The sequence below is a fragment of the Pelophylax lessonae genome, assembly GCF_965119305.1.
Source record: "Pelophylax lessonae genome assembly, chromosome: 2".
NCBI classification, from domain to species: Eukaryota; Metazoa; Chordata; class Amphibia; order Anura; family Ranidae; genus Pelophylax; species Pelophylax lessonae.
In genome coordinates this window covers 427,082,535-427,096,473 of record NC_138769.1, presented here as the reverse complement: position 1 = coordinate 427,096,473, position 13,939 = coordinate 427,082,535, and positions in this window count along the sequence as shown.

The window sequence follows — 13,939 nt, the reverse complement described above, 5'->3', positions numbered from 1 at the left end:
GATTATATAGCTAGTTTACAGACTGCTTGTATAGAACTGGTGTAAAATTCGATGTGCAAATGGAGAATGTGTGAGTTGCATGGATATGCAAACTGATATTGACATCATCAATTTGTAAAGAACATCCTCTTTGAAAGAGACTTGGGCATTGGATCTTCCTACCTGTAATGACCCACCTAACCAGTTATAAATATTAGGGGGAATTTTACAAAGAGTGGATCAGGCCTTGTGCTTGCACAATTCTTGTCATTTGGAAAAGGGGAAGAACCTTTGGTAAATCGGGAGCGATTTGCTTCCTGTTCTGTGCTGTGACACACAACACACAGAGCACAGTTCAGCTGGAACTGCATGCTTTAATTCTAAAAAAATCAGGGGTTGTGAATTGGATGGACCCGGAGAAGTGGATCCTTGACCAGTTCACAAAAAAGGGTCATCAAATATAAGTACCACAGATATACAATAATAATGGCAGAGATCCTAAGAATTAGTGAAAAAAATAGAATTTGTTTATTAGGCACTTGTGCCTGGTGAAGGAACACATCACATTAGTGAAAACAAAACCTAATAAAATCAATTAAAAACACATGACAGTGGATATACATCAACTGAACCGTGAACATGTGAGAAATCATGCGGTGCACCACATGAAGCAAACCTATCATGTAGAATGAGCAATGGAACACTTCTCAGGTCCTGAGGTGGTCAATAGCACAGCAAATAATGATCCTATGAGTAAAAAAGCATAAAACTGGAAATGGCAGGATCAACAGGTCTGGAAGGTGATATGAACTCCACTTGGAAAAAATCCAAAATACGAATGAAGAATGTCTGGTTCTCCGATAAATGGCTTGTATGATTATAACTTGATGAAAGGAAATTTCCAGAAATAATAGTGGAAGTACAGTTAATGATGGTGTTGCTGGAAGGTGCAATCAGCCCGTGGAAAGTGCACTCCCAAACAGGGAAAACCACTGTTGAAATTGAATGTAGTGCAGCCTGTCCACAGAGTCATGAGATACCAAGCCGCCGATGTATCAAAATATAACAGGATATACTCATCCGTGCTGGGCAGGAGGGGCAGCGTGCACCGTGGTAAGTGCGGGCTTGGTGAAAACCATTCCTGACTTCCTAATTCACTGCCAATTTCTCCTTAGTCTTAGTATTAAGTCTTTTCATAGTGTTCTATACAAATGCCGCATTTATTTGTATGGCCCCTCTTGTTTGCCAAATAGTATGTTTTATGCCAGTTTTATAGTTAATGTACCGGTCTGCCATTACCATAAAATGGGACAATGTCCCCCCCCCCCCCTCCCCCCCCCCTTGGGTAAATTTTTTATTTTTTTTATTTTTTTTTTTTTGGCCCCTTCCTTATTTTAGCTACGGGTATCACCCCACTAGGTGCTGGGATGTTAGGGCATGTATACCACCCATGCTAAGTGCCATTGGACCAAATGCCATTTATTTGTCAATGGTAGTCCCTGGTCAAGGGATGGTATTTCTCCAAGGGGACTATTTGACCCCCATATGCCCTAGTCAGCGGTGGGATATAACTAGTATTTAAAAAAGGAAAACACGGTGCACACAATAAATGTGTGCCACAGGTGATATTACCCGTGGTCCAAATTACCAGCCCATCCCCAGGGATGTCTAATTTGAAGGTGAGGATGACTCTGACAGGATACAGTGGGGACATCGATGAGAGAACTTTAAACCGGAGGGGGTTGGTTACCAAAGGATCTAGTAACCTGCACCCATTATGTACGGTTTCTTCAATTTAATTAATTAGGCCATGGCAGTACTCATGTCAGATCATTATACATTAGGGAAGGTGCTTATTCCCCCGGGCCCTCATGCACAACTCACTATACATACGCAGTTTAGCTATTAGATGATAATGCCAATGGAGTTTAATAATAAATAATTCAGCTCAATACAAAAGCCATTTTCTTGGTAACAGTCGTATGTATGAATTGACTTACATCCTGGGCATACATGTTCAGCATCTGGTCTTTTAAACTACCTCTGATATCCACTGTGGGACAGTATATTTACTATACTAAGAAAGCGGCATCATTAGCTGGTTTGTATAAAGGTTGTACATTTTTTCCAGTATTGTGAGTCAAGCCAGTGAAATTCAAACTAGCTTCTGATGCAGCACTGTTGATATTCCGATATCTTGGTATTTTGTTCTATGTAACTCTGTATTGAGTACCTATATATGTCAAATTCCAGCACTCTGTTTTGTTACATTGTGTGCTTATATGCCAAATTTCAGCACTCTCTGTTTTGATACATTGTGTGCTTACATGCCAAGCTCTAGCACTCTTAGTTTTGTTACATTGTGTGCTTACTGTTGACCTTCTAGCTTTTTAATTGTTTCACCCCTGAGATAAACTGTGCCCCAGCATAATGGCAGTCTTTGTCCATATATTGATATATTCTTCTATTTAGCAAATAGAGTAAAAACTTGCCATTTATCTTGGGGGTGCATCATAGACTATCTATTGATGGACGCTCGGTGGAGCTGGATGTTCCCTTTATTATTAGTTAGCTGACACACTGACAATCAGTGGCTTAACTATTTCAGTACTCTCCTAATGATCTCCCCTCGAGTGCAGACACCTGTGTCTGCACGGCTGATCGTTAATGGATGATTACTTAAGTGCACATCCAGCCCCCCAGTAACTAGCTCTGATGAAACTGATGCAAGGTCGGTGAAACTAGTCAGCAGCAGCGTCAAATGGATTTCCTCAACTGAACCTACCTCCCTGGTATACTATAGACCCCCAAACACCGGCTCAACCTCGGCTTTCTTTGCATACAGCTCGCCATACCGGATTTGACGTGGGGCTGGCATACACGGACCCACACGTCGCTATTCTGAAGGAGGCTTGAGACACGCGGTGAATGAAAGTGCCGACGGAGGACTGTATGAGCTGGCGGGGTCATGTTACCCAGCATTGAGGTATGAACTTTGTTTTCACCAAGCCCGCACTTACCACGGTGCACGCTGTCCCTCCTGCCCAGCACGGATGAGTATATCCTGTTAAATTTTGATACATCTCTGCATACTTTGGCGGCTTGGTATCTCATGACTCTGTGGACAGGCTACACTACATTCAATTTCAACAGTGGTTTTCCCTGTTTGGGAGTGCACTTTCCACGGGCTGTTTGCACCTTCCAGCAACACCATCATTAACTGTACTTCCACTATTATTTCTGGAAATTTCCTTTCATCAAGTTATAATCATACAAGCCATTTATCGGAGAACCAGACATTCTTCATTCATATTTTGGATTTTTTCCAAGTGGAGTTCATATCACCTTCCAGGCCTGTGATGTGTTCCTTCACCAGGCACAAGTGCCTAATAAACAAATTCTATTTTTTCACTAATTCTTAGGATCTCTGCCATTATTATTGTATATCTGTGGTACTTATATTTGATCACCCTTTTTTGTGAACTGGTCAAGGATCCACTTCTCCGGGTCCATCCAATTCACAACCCCTGATTTTTTTTTAGATATTGTATTTTGGGATCAATAAGTACCTACTCAGATACTATGCACAGAGAGTCTTCTATATGAATAGAGGCCAATGTATGAACCTACCCCTTTTATTTTGTCTGCATGCTTTAATTCGCCTCCCAGCTCAGCTAAGTGAGGGATGAAGCGGGCTCTTCGCCTGTATTCTCTACATAAGCAGAGCGGTATACAATAGGTCTAGTTTTGACGGGGATCTGCAACAGTATACAGAAAACTGCTATAATTCCTTTTAACTTGGAGTAGGACCACCCATGTGCACTAACACAGTTTAAGAGCATATTTGTTTCTTTTGCCTGATGACTTATAATGTTCAGGTGATCTTGGGGTAGGTTCACACTTGGGTGGAGAGCTGGGTTTCGGTGCAGAAGAAAAACCGAATACAATGGTGCTCAGTTCACACTAACAGCTGCAGGGCAGACCTCTGAGGGAAAACTGCTTAAGTTCAGAAAGAGTTGTAGCAAAAGGATGATGCTGTGAGTTGGGCTTTAAAGGTAAAGCAAATCCTGCAGGTTTACATTACAAGGAAAATATGGTTAACGTAGTTTACCTGACTAACAGTTTTTTTTCCTTCAATATGTCAATGTTTGATATTCAGCAGGGTGCTTGGAGTGTGAAGAAAAAAAAAAAAACATCCAATTACACAACCTGGTGCAAAAGTTACAACCCAGCAGTGTGAGAAAGTGGGTTAATTTTTGCAAGCCTTTTTGTTTTAATACATAGAGAACTGTAGATCAAAATTTTCCCTTTTTGATAAGCAAAGTGGTTAAAGTTGTGAGAACCAGCACATAACTTCAAAGTCTAATCCCACAGTATTTAATTACCCCTTGACTTAAAAGGATTTAAAGTAAACTTCTATGATGTATTGGAACTGTCCTAGGTGTTGTTTTTTTTTTGGTCCAGTCTGGTGTAAGGTGCCTGTTCACTTTTAGTATGCATGTATTATGGCCATATAAATGTAGGAGCAGTGCAATAATGCATAGTCGTGTTTAACCATTTGCTTACTGGGCACCTCTATTCCCTTTCTGACCAGGCCAATTTTCAGTGCTGTAGCACTTTGAATGACAATTGTGTGGTCATGCAACACTGTACTCAGACAACATTTTTTTTTTTTTTTTTTTACACAAATCACTTTCTTTTGGTATTTAATAAAAAAAAAAAAAACATTTTTGAAGAAAAAGTTTGTTATAAAATTGTTCAAACAGGTAATTTTTGGGCTGATAAAGCTGCACTGGTAGGTGACACTGATGATTGCGTACTAATAGCGAGCAGTGTTCCTGTAAGAGAAGCTGGTTACCGGCTTTCTTTTCTCACACAAGAGGGGAAAAAGTCAACCAGCGTGTTTACTTCCATGATCAGCTGTCATTGACGTGACAGCCAATCACGTGGTAAAGGGGCAATGTGATTGGCCTTTTACCCTGTTCTGTGATCAGCCAAGTCCAAAGACCTACTAAAGAAGCCCAGTCATGTGGTGACATGCATCTAGGGGGAGTAGTAGAGCTCTTTGATGTTTTACCAAAGTCGGGCTGTGAGGTGGTGAGCTGGATGATATTTGCAACGCATGCTTTTATTTAATGCTCTTGTACGTGTATTTTAAAGCGGGGTTTAATTAAGTTGGTCTTGTGGTAGTATACTGTCTGTAAGTCACTATGTGAGTAGGCACTTTGCTTGGTGATGGATATTTAGTGTGTGTGAAGATAAGACACTGGGTGTTTGAAAGCAATCATACAGCCACAAAGTATTTCACCCGTTTTGATGTTTGTTGTGTATGTGATCACATCTTTATGGGACTTTTTGGACTGTTTTCTAATGTGCTACACTGAATTTTAAATATAAGCCCAAAGGACTTGATGATCAAAGAGCCGCATGCAATCACTGCATGATGTCTATGGAAGCGCTCCTGCTACTGGAAGCCTGTGCTGTAGCTGATAGTGTAGGCAGAAAGTGGCTGTGCATAAGTTCTACTTTCCAGGAATAAAATAAAAATTCAAATTTTTGCAGGAAAAAAAACGCATTTATTTTTTTCCTGAAGGATCCTGGAAAGCCTTGTACCCATGATTAGGGGTGTAGTGGTCAGGCTCCTGCAGCTTTCTACCCATACAGTCATACGCTTTTGAATGAACTATGAGAACACTCCTTGGCACCCTGGCGTTTTATTCAGAACTTCTAAAGTCATCAGCTATGGTGGCTGACAGTAACTGTAGTTTATTCATTGGAAACTAAATGACATGTTTGTGTGGGTGGAGAGACAGTGTTTAAATTGTGACACTGTGTGCTGGAAGAAGAGCACCTGCCTGCTATCACACTGCAGGTGGGTGGACTGGCAGTGGGACCTGGTTATATGTGCTGCAATAAATATGAGTAATGTGTTCCAAAAAAGGTGGACTAGCCCCAATACTTTTTTTTTATGCGATACAAAATAGATATATCTTGAAGAATTCCAGGTATTTCACAAAGGTACAACTTGCATAAACCATACCTGTGGGATTACTCTAAGCTGGAACTCATGGTAGTAAGTATTGCTAGTTGAGTGATCTCCACTTGCTTCTGGAACCCTAGCCAAGCACCTGCAGTGTGAATGTAGAAAGTCCGTAATTTGACATGGGCACTATTCACAGAATGCTTTGCATTCTATAAAGTTCAAATAATCCTCTGATTGCATGGGGGGGGGGGGGGTGACATCACTAAGTAGCAGATACCAAAAATATTTCTGTTCACCATGTGCCTCTGACTGAGAACCTTAGGGTCTGCCCTAGTGCAAAGTAAATTACAGGGAAAAGTTTCAGCAGAGCAGGAGATGTTTTTTGGCTCAAGTGTATGTTAATGCAAAATCATTAGCTTCTACATTGTATTTCAATTACTTCTGCCTACACCTGGAACTCTGAATGATCTTGAAGTTTGTAAACTTACTTTGAATATCACCGCACATTTACTTCCTTGAACTCTGACTTGTATTCACTATGCCCTGGGAGTAGGCTTTGCTGTGCAACACATTTCAAAGAGCCTGCCTTCTGAACTACAGTAGTGCTGATACTAGGAGTTATTACTGGAAACATTGCTTACAGACAGCATGGGATATGTAGTCCTTAGAAATTGAATATAGAAACAGAGGAGAAGCTGCAAAGTATGCAGGCAAATCCAAGCAGTTGTGGAAAGATATTGGGAAGCTGTGCCTGTAGCACTCTAAGCCCACATTGGTCTGATTTAACACTCTAAGCCCACATTGGTCTGATTTAACATGTCAAAGAGCAAATTGCTGGATATGGCACTGTGCGACACACCAATTCGGACTGAAATGACTTGAAATTGTGTGAGTTCAACTGAACTTGCATGATTTCAAAACAGCCTCAATGTAAACCTGTGCTTAATGCCAGGAAAAAAAAAAAAGCAACTTACAGTTCTTTAGCCAAGCCTTGTTAATTGATGCTAAATAATACTCTTTTCCCCACACAATTTACTTTTTCTCTTACGTCCTCCGACAGTCGCCGCCTCTTCATATTCGTCACATATGGGGTATTAGACTTTGCTCCGAAGGAGTAGCTAGGCAACAGAATATGTTAACAATAAAGCTTTTAACATATCCCACCCTCAAGGGGTGGTCCCCTCAGTCAATACCCTCCTACTTCCTGCAACCATATCTCAGTTTTAATGTCTAGCTTGTCAGGAGTGGCTGGCTCTCTCTGTGCTGGGACTTTCTGTCCCAGACTCTTTCTTCTTTTTAGAATTTTGTTTGAGTTTTCTCTCTACCTTTACTTAGCTGTTATTTTGTCAGCGTTAGTTAGTTCTTCGGATGAAGAGGATCATGCGGACTGGGTCTCGGGCTGATCCCCCTGGTCGCAGGTCGTGGGTCAGTGGCTTCCCAGTCTGCCATCGAGCGTTCAGCCAGGTAACGCTCCTGGCACAGTGAACGACCCATCCCTGTTCGGTGCAGGGATGATTGGTGAGGTGGCTACCTCACTGGACGCTGTGCGGTTTCTTAACCCCCATTGTGTGCGTCTTGAATGCGACTCTCCCTGCCTCATGTGCAGCGGCTTGTTCGCCTGTGCGGGTCCCCCACGCCATATGAGGTAAGTGTATTTATGTGGGGACCTGTCTGTCTGGGGGGGTGTCAGTCTGGGACTGTGTAACCTGCCTCTATTCACACTGCTTGTCTCCCTATCTCTCGGCTGCATGCTGTGGGCTGCAGGGGGGGGGGGGGGAGCTGTATGACACTGTGTGTGTCAGACTGGTCAGTGTGAGAAGCTGTGTGCTGTGGGGCATGTTTTTTTGGCATGTTTGGGCATATACAGCGATCGCTGCGGCGATCTGACATGTATTCTGATTTTGGAATGTAATGTGTGTTTTAATGCACTGTGGAGCGGCGGTTTTGGCGCCAAACGACGCCATTTTGCCTACACTCGCTCCGGCCGCATGTTTTACATGCATGGCGGCCATTTTCTTGTAGCCTCCATAGGCTTACATAGAGCGCCCTGGCAGCATCACTTCCTCTTTCCAGGAACACCGATCGAGGCAGCAGCAGCGGCGAGGGTCTCCTCAGGTTTTATCCTTCTGTTCTTGCTATCCATTGCCTGTGTTCAGTTTGCATATTCCCTGTGGGGGTCTTATTGTGCTTGAGTGTGGTGCGGTGGGCTGCGCTTGCTTAAAAGGGGCAGTTAACCCTTTGTTGTCTGGCATTACAGGGGCAATGGATTCTCAGGAGGGCAAATTTCCTACAGCATTGGTGGAAAGCCAGGGGACCGCTGTTTCCCCCCCAGGGGGGGATTTAGCCACTATTGTGGCTGGCCTTGCTGCTCAGGTGCAGATGCTGGTGGCTGCTCAATCTACTAAAAGGCCCAGAGTTGCTCTTTCCTCTGATTCTGAGGGTGAAGGTGATGGGGCTGTTTTGGCGGGGGCCTCCTTATCGGGGTCCCGCTCCTCTCTTGATCTAGTGGGGTCTGAGGTGGAGGCTGAAGTTGAGGGGGTTGATAATTCTCCCCCTGGCTCGCCTGAAGAGCTTGCAATCATGGATGAGTTGATTGCTTCCATGAAGCAAACGCTGCGTTTGCAGGACGAAGTGTGTCCCTCCGCTGCCTTGGCGGCTTATGGGACGCAGAGAAAACGCAGGACGCCGCAGGTTTTTCCCTGCAATGATGATTTTCAGCGCGCTGTTAAGGATCAATGGCGCAATCTGCGCAAACCTTTTGCGGTACCAAGTAGATTCAAGCTGCGTTATCCTTTTTCGCCTTCCACTGATGAAAGGTGGTGTGTGCCTCCCCCAGTGGATCACGCAATTGCGGTTTTGAACAAAGCCACTGCGATTCCTGCAGAGGATTCCCCTGTGTTCCGTGATGCCACGGATAGGAGACTGGAGTCTCTTGCCCGTCATACTTATTCTGTTACGGGTTCTATGCTTAAGGCTCTGTTTGCTTCTCTCATGGCGGCCCAGGCGATCGCAAGTTGGACGCAGATGCTTAGGCGCGTCCTAGTGGCCGACTCGGCCTCGCCGGCGACCCTGGATATGGTGGATCAAATCCACCAGGGTGTCATGTATCTGTGTGATGCGGACCTGGACCTGGTTCCGTTGGCTGCACGTGTGCACAGCGTGGCGGTGTTGTCTCGCCGCCTGGTTTGGTTAAAATGTTGGTCGGTGGACCAATCTTCACGTAAGACCTTGGCCAATCTACCTTATGATGGGTCTCGCCTTTTTTGGGGAGTCCCTGGATGTGTTGATTAAGGGGATCACCGGGGGTAAGAGCACTCTCTTGCCCCATTTCCCCAAGGCTAAGGGGGCTTCTGGGAAGAAGCATGCTAATTTTCGGCCCCCTCAGGGGTCCTTTCGTGCCTTTCGGCCGCACTACAAGGGCAAACCGTTCAAAGGTCAAGGCTCTCAGAAGAAGCCCTGGTCTGGTAAACAGAAGTCCGGCCAATCCGGATCTGCAGCCCATAACAGTTCGGCCTGAAGGGGCGCCCTCACCCAGTTTTGGGGTGGGGGGACGCTTGCTCGGTTTTCTTCAGCCCTGGTTGGCCCGTGTGCGGGACAGATGGGTTCAGGAAATCGTTCGATCTGGTTACAAGATCGAGTTTCTCTCTCGGCCGGAGAGCAGATTTTTTCCCTCAAATCTTCAACTGTCTCCAGAGCGCTTGCGGGACCTGCACCTGGCGGTGCGGGACCTGAGGGCTCAGGGAGTGGTGGTTCCGGTGCCTCATCGGGACAGGTTTCGGGGGTTTTATTCCAATCTGTTCACCGTGCCCAGAAAGGAGGGCAAGGTTCGTCCAATTCTGGACTTGAAGGCTCTGAACCGCTCTGTGCGGGTTCGCAAGTTCCGGGTCCCCTGGTTCCAGGGGAATTCATGGCCTCCATCGATTTGAAGGATGCGTATCTTCACATCCCCATTTTCGAGGGTCACCAGAGATACCTTCCGATTTGCCATTGCGGAGGATCACTACCAGTTCGTGGCGTTGCCCTTTGGTCTCGCCTCGGCTCCACGGGTCTTCACCAAGGTGCTTGCACCGGTTCTGGCATTATTGAGGGCCCAGGGCGTTTCTGTCCTGGGGTATCTGGACGACATTCTGGTTCGGTCTGCGACCAGCCAGGGTCTGGAGAAGGACCTGTCTGTCACGATGAAAACTCTGCAGGAGTTTGGTTGGACGATAAATTTTCCAAAGTCGACACTGAGTCCGTCGGTTCGCCTTCCCTATCTGGGAATGATTCTGGACTCTGTGCAGGCGAAGGTCTTCCTGCCGGAAGACAAACTCAGGACTCTCCAGGAGGAAGTCAGGTCCCTCAGGGACGTTCCGCACTCGTCTCTGCGGACGTGCATGAGATGTCTGGGATTGATGGTCTCGGCCTTCGAGGCGATTCCATTCGCCCAGTTTCACACGCGGGGTCTCCAGGCGGAGATCCTGTCCAGGTGGGACGGGCGACCTCAATCTCTGGATCTTCAAATCTCGTTGAGTCATCGCACCAGAGAAAACCTTCTGTGGTGGCTCCAGTCCCCGTTGGTGTCCGGGGGCAAGTCGTTTCGTCCGATCTCGTGGACGGTAATCACCACGGATGCCAGCCTGTCGGGCTGGGGTGGAGTTCTGGGCGTTCTGTCCGCCCAGGGGACTTGGTGGGAGGGGGAGTCTTCCCTTCCGATCAACATTCTGGAACTGCGCGCGATAAGTCTCTGTCTTCATCGCTGGACGGACCGGCTGCAGGGCTGCCCGGTTCGGGTGCAGACGGACAATGCCACGGCGGTGGCCTACATCAACCACCAAGGGGGCACCAGGAGTGCCCGAGCGGCTCGAGAAGTGGCCGACATTCTGTCTTGGGCCGAGACTCATGTCCCGGCGATAACGGCGGTTCACATTCCGGGGGTGGAGAACTGGCAGGCGGACTATCTGAGTCGCCAGACCCTGGATCAGGGGGAATGGTCTCTCCACCCGGCTGTCTTCCAGATGTTGTGCGCGAAGTGGGGTCTTCCAGATGTGGACCTGTTCGCGTGTCTCAACAACAAGGTGAAGAGGTTCGTGGCAAGGACGCGCGACCCTCGGGCAGACGCGTCGGACGCGTTAGTGGCCCCGTGGCATCAGTACAGGCTGATGTACGCGTTTCCACCGATTCAGTTGCTGTCCAGGTTCCTTCGCAGGTTACACTCGGAACGCAGCACGGTGATTCTTGTGGCACCGGACTGGCCTCGCCGGTCCTGGTACGCAGACCTCGTGAATCTGGTGGTCGACGCCCCGTGGCGTCTGCCTCTTCGAGACGATCTACTGTCTCAAGGACCGATATACCATCCTGCTTTACAGTCGCTGGCTTTGACGGCCTGGCTGTTGAGACCGAGGTCCTGAAGGAGAGGGGTCTCTCTCCGGAGGTCGTTCATACTTTAATCAACGCGAGGAAGTCTTCCTCGGGGAAGGTTTATTACCGTACTTGGAAGGCCTATTTTGCCTGGTGTGAGTCCAGGGGGTTTTCACCCCGCACGTACTCGGTTTCCCGTGTGCTGTCTTTCCTTCAAACGGGTGTTGATCAGCGTTTGGCGCTGGCTACGATAAAGGGTCAGGTGTCTGCACTGGCCGTTCTGTTTCAACGTCCCGAGGCTTCCAACTCCTTGGTTGGCACCTTTGTTCAGGGTGTGCGGCATCTGGTCCCCCCTAGGCGGGATCCTCTGCCCCCTTGGGACTTGAATCTCGTTCTGTGTTACAACGTGCTCCTTTTGAACAGATCAGGGAGATCTCGTTGTCTATGTTGTCCAAAAAGGTCGCCTTTTTGGTGGCGATCACTTCGGCTCGCAGAGTGTCGGAGCTGGCGGCTTTGTCCTGCAAGTCTCCGTACCTGGTTATTCATTTGGATAAGGTGGTCTTGCGACCTAATCCTTCGTTTCTTCCGAAACGAGTTTCGGAATTCCATCTTAATGAGGATATTGTCTTGCCTTCGTTGTGCGCGAAGCCTAAACATCCAAAGGAGGTGAGATTGCATTCTCTGGATGTTGTTCGGGCGATAAGGGTTTACCTTAAATCGACTGAGTCTTTTCGAAAGACGGACTCCTTGTTTGTTCTTCCAGAGGGTCCTCGGAAGGGCATGGCGGCTTCGGCCTCTACCATCGCCAAATGGATCAGGCAGAACATTGAACAGGCCTACAGGGGAAGGTTCCCCATGTGCCGGTGAAGGCGCACTCTACTAGATCTCTGAGTACGTCTTGGGCCTGTCGTCATGGGGCTTCTGTAGCCCAGGTGTGTAAGGCGGCGACTTGGTCGACCGTGCACACTTTCACAAAATTCTACAAAGTAGATGTTCAGGCATCGGCGGATGCTTCCTTTGGCCGCAAGGTTCTTAGTGCGGCTGTTCCCTAGGGTCCCTTGTTGGGGACTCCTGGCTGTTGGGATAAGTTTTGTATCCCCTGGTTTTTTTGTCTTTTCCTGGGTTGTTGCTCCTGTTGAGCACTTGTTTTTTGCTGTTGCCCAGCTGGTTTCCTTCCTTTGGTAAGGTTCCTTTCTTTGATGCGGAGACTGCGTTGCCTTTCGGCGCGGATGCGTTTCCCACCCCTCATGTTTGCACTGCTTTGGGACGTCCCCATATGTGACTAATATGAAGAGGCGGCGTCTGTCGGAGGACGTAAGAGAAAACGGAATTTTTGTAAAATCTTACCTGTAAAATTCCTTTCTCTGAGTCCTCTGACAGTCGCCGCCCCCGCCCCTCTTTTGGGGTTTGGTTGTATACTATTTAGCTCAGTCACAGATTGGTTCTGGAGGGTTTTTATTTGGGGTATGTAAAGATACAAGTGACTCAAGAAGCCTGTTGCAGCTGAAACAGTACTTTAACACCCTCCAAGGGCAGGGACTTGTTATAAGGACAGAGTTGGGTCACAGAAGGTAGATAAACTTGTGGTTGAGGGAGTTGGAATGCAGACTCATATGTAAAAGCTTCTATCAGGGAGGGACATAAAGCAGCCACCATCTAAATTGCATTTGGCACCTTTGGGGGGGGGGGGGGGGAACTGGTGCAGGTTCTAACGCAAGTTCACAAAAAGGAAAAGGAAGCCATCACTTTCATTTTACAAAACTGCCACCATCAGTTCTGTGACTAGCTCCACATAAGCATTCAGTTTGATACATTACAGCTGCTTTCGAAACAGCACTTCCCAAACACCCCTGACCCTTCAATGCAAGCATGTGCTTTATTGCATTGGCAAGTATATGATAGGAAGAGAATGTGTGTGCATACGTGTAATGGGCCCTTAGGAGTACAATCTGGTTTAGTGCAACAGTGCCAACTTTTTAGGAAAAATCACCAAGAGAACAATACACTCTGTATGGTCAAAGTGGATTTAAAAAAAATAAAAAGATTTAGCACATACTCCAGGCGTATTTCGAGGGACAGCGGCAGAGAAAGCATTTGATCAGGTGAACTGGAGATTTGTTCAGTTCTGTGCATTACTGACCTGGGAGACAACATGTCACATTGGATAGCTAAAATATACTCCACTGCGCCAGCTCAAGTTAAGACTAATAGAGTTTTCTGACTCCTTCCCCCTCTTCTGTTTGACTTCTCTCTAGAACCCTTTCCTCTTTAAAATCAGCCTAATCCCAGCCATCACAGGGTTGACTTGGAGGTGTACAGCATAAAATCTCAGCGTACACCGACATGCTTTCCCCCCCCCCCCCCCCCCCATGTATTAATCCAGTAGTATTCCCAAAACCCCTTCATGAATTTGAAATCTATGGATCACCATCAACCCTGAAGAAAAAAACAATTTTAGTAAATCTAAAGCCATGGGGGGGGGGGGTAGAGTTCCTCCTTTTCTTCTCCAGACCTTAAAATCAAATTTCCAAGCTCAGCTGGACAGATTCAGGCCTGAAATACTTTGAGACACATTGGCTCCAGATTTTCTGGAAATTTGAACTTCACTTCCCTGCACTCATCGTTGGTAGATGGAGT